This window comes from Choristoneura fumiferana, chromosome 2 (assembly GCF_025370935.1).
Source record: "Choristoneura fumiferana chromosome 2, NRCan_CFum_1, whole genome shotgun sequence".
Lineage (NCBI taxonomy): Eukaryota > Metazoa > Arthropoda > Insecta > Lepidoptera > Tortricidae > Choristoneura > Choristoneura fumiferana.
The window spans coordinates 2,696,169-2,699,648 of NC_133473.1; the positions used below are offsets into that span (position 1 = coordinate 2,696,169).

The window sequence follows — 3,480 nt, forward strand, 5'->3', positions numbered from 1 at the left end:
GTATGCATACTTACAATATTAAACATTCGTATTTTTCATACAAATATCTGCCCCGACCGGCGATCGAACCCGGGCCCTCAAGCTATGCATCTGGACTATCTGGTTTGAACATGAAACTACCGTGAGACTCACTCATATTAAATGATATTGTAACGGATAACTCACTTCTTAAACCGAGTTTAGCTCGACATGTTTCGGGCTATTTCGTAGCCCTTCTTCTCAGGAGCACGCGACTCGGCGCCTGCCGCAACGCCCACACATTGAGACACATTATCTTATTTATCACGTATAAAATACCTTTAACCGAAACAGTTATCAAGAAAGACTAGTAAATTTGCTTCATATTGATAACTGGTATTAACAGTAAGACAGCATCTCGTCGATGTTACAGGGCTTGTCGCAGCATTCGTTGACGATGCCAGTCAATCTCTTCCCACGGTTGGGGAGGGAGAGGCCGTGAGCGTGGTGGGGGCGAGCCAGGGCCAGCTGTAGTGCTCCGGATCTTTGTAGTAGGGGGAACGATGATGTCTGGAAATGATTTGTTTTTGATGATTTTCTCCCATAATTAATATGTTAGGGACTTAGTAATCACACCTACAGCATGGATTTTTATTATATATATATTATTTTGCAGGTGGTAGGACCTTGTGCAAGGTCCGCCCGGATTGCTACCACCATCTTGCTCGCTAATCCTGCCGTGAAGTAGCAGTGCTTGCACTGTTGTGTTTCGGCGTGGAGAGTAAGACAGCCGGTAAAATTACTGGGCACTTGTGGTATCCATCTTAGGCCTATAGGTTGGCAACGCATCTGCAATACCCCTGGTGTTGCAGATGTTTATGGGCGGTGGTGATCTCTTACCATCAAGAGACCCACTTGCTCGTTTGCCATCCAGTCGAAAAAAAAAACTACAAATTTTAAAGGTAGTTTGTAAAGGCTCTAATAAACATACTTTCATGTTTTATTCCAAAATAATGTTTTTTTTTAATTAATTAGCAGCACTGCAGCGGAGAAAACTCCTTCGAAGTCCATTGGCGAACTGCACAGATGTGTTTCCGTTTCCACTGAATAAGATACCATAAGCTTGTTGCTCAGTCCGTTTCCTCCATTTTTAGGGTTCCGTACCTCAAAAGGAAAAACGGAACCCTTAATAGGATAACTTTGTTGTCCGTCTGTCCGTGTCGGTCTGTCAAGACCCTTTATCGGGATCGGGAATGCGTGGAGGTATCGAGTTGAAATTAAAAACCATTATCATTCAGGTCTACAGTCCCCTGAAGCTGTGAAAATCAAACTTCTAAGTCAGTGCAATCGAATACAGTTAGTTATTAATAACCTAATCAACAAAAAGTTGGAAAAACCCCCGTTGTCACTTCAAAGTTCAATATCTCAAACGGCTGAACCGATGCAAGAAAACCTGCTTTTTTTAAAAAAACATTCAAAATCGGTTCACCCGTTAGCGCTACGGTGCCACAGACAGACACAATAGCGGTCAAACTTATAGCACCCCTCTTTTGGCGTCGGGGGTTAAAAAAGGTGTTACCATCCAAATAGTCTTAACCGGAAAATTTATAGGGTACTTTCGGGTTTCCTAGATATATGAATTTTGTATGAAGTATAGCTTTTATACCACAGTCAATAAAAAAAGTCTGAAAATCATAATTTTTCATGTCAGACTGTCTTTGTCAATTCTAAAATGACCCCACACTGCGTACATTTCACTCAGAGAGGGGCACTGTTAACACTGGATATTCATAAATACCGTACAACGTATGGAACCCCTCGGTGTGGAGCCCCGACGCGCACTTGGCTGTTTTTGTTCAACTGCCGAAGGAGGGTTTTTATTAGCGGAAGTCGCGTATAAGTAGTGCCACGAGAAGTTGAAGTGAATGATTACACACACAGCTACAAAAAGAACTGATTGCACAAAAGGAGAATGAATTAAATAAATTAGTAAATGTCAAAATCCTGCTGTCATTACACGACATGTTTCTGTGTGCGTCAACTCTGGTGAAACTAACTATACCTATCAGGTTTCTCGAACTTACTATACATGGTGCCGGCATCTCCTCTCTTCTCTGCGTTCTGGAAGCTGCAGAGTTCAGCGAGAGCAATCGCCAAGTTCCTCCCACAGAAGATCTTGGGGTTCAGCTCCTGCATAAGTTGGCCGCCGCCGATGTGGGCGGACCGCAGTCAGGATCGCCAACGTGACGAGAGCCACGCCAAAGGCTTGGGTTTTCTGAAGATACCGGATAAATGCGAATTAAATCCCACTGATGTTATAAATGCGACAATTTGTGAGTGTGTGTGGTGTGTATGTATGTTATAATGCCACCAGAGTTGACAAGGGCGTCGCCAGCCGGTGGCCCATGAGGGGGCAAGTTGATATGGAGAATGAGAAAAGTATGAATTAATTCGAGAGCACATGAACTTTGGTACTTGGGAGTTGGATTTGGTTGCTTTACATTTGGCAACCTTTTTAGAATCTCTAGGTAGGGGGCAGCTACCCCTCGCCCCCCCCTTAGTGACGCTTTTGAGAGTTGAGGTCACGCACACAAGAACATGACAATGTTATATAATGACAGCGGGATTTGGACATTTCCTAATTCATTTGATTGATTATTCTTTGTGTGTGTATTTAATCAAATCATTCACTTCAAATCTTGTGGCAATAGGTACCCTTCATGCTAAAACGGTTGGACGGATTTGGATGAAATTTGGTATGTAGATACGATCCCGATATTCCCACTCGATCGGAATAAAATATCTAATTCTAAACCACTAGGTTTATAATGAAATTTGGCACGATTGTTTTGAATACTACTCAAGATGTTATTTCTGGGAGTTCCCACCGCAATTTTTTTCATTCCTTCACACAAAAAGTTGGATGGATTTGTATGAAATTTGGTATGAAGAAAGCTGGCCGTCTCAACACAAAGACTTTTTAAAGGGTCTTCGGAGCGAGAATCTTCCCTTCGTCACTTATTTTGACCGCCAGTTTTGTGCATTAACGTAGCGCACGCGGTTTGAATGATAATATCTGACGCCCAAATGTGGTTGTCTTGCACGTATTCATTAAGTTGATTAAATCATCATCATCAGCCGTAAGACGTCCACGTCCACTGCTGGACAAAGGCCTCCCCCTTAGAACGCCGCAATGAACGACAACTCGCCACTTGCATCAGCCATTTGCCCGCAACTGCACGATGTCGTCAGTCCACCTGGTGGGAGGCCTGACGACGCTTCGTCTTCCGGTTCGTGGTCGCCACTTGAGGACTTCTTGTTCATTAAGTAGCAAAAACTTGTTTTAGAGTTCGTTGCCCTCAGCTCCCTAAATTATAAGCTTAAACGTAGACATAAACATAAAGACACATAATAACCAAGTAACTTTCACGAGTGCTATAAAATTTTATTGGGTTTCGTTTCGACTCGTAGTCAATTTGCAAATAAGCAAAAGTCACCTTGGAACTCTAATTCTCGAAATGT

The 3,480-nt window shown here is 42.8% G+C and overlaps 1 pseudogene; it reads right to left on the reverse strand.

Moving 5' to 3' along the window:
* Window positions 1-234: 234 nt before the first annotated feature.
* Window positions 235-3,480, reverse strand: part of LOC141445404 (bombyxin-related peptide A-like) — a 16,444-nt pseudogene continuing 13,198 nt past the window's right edge.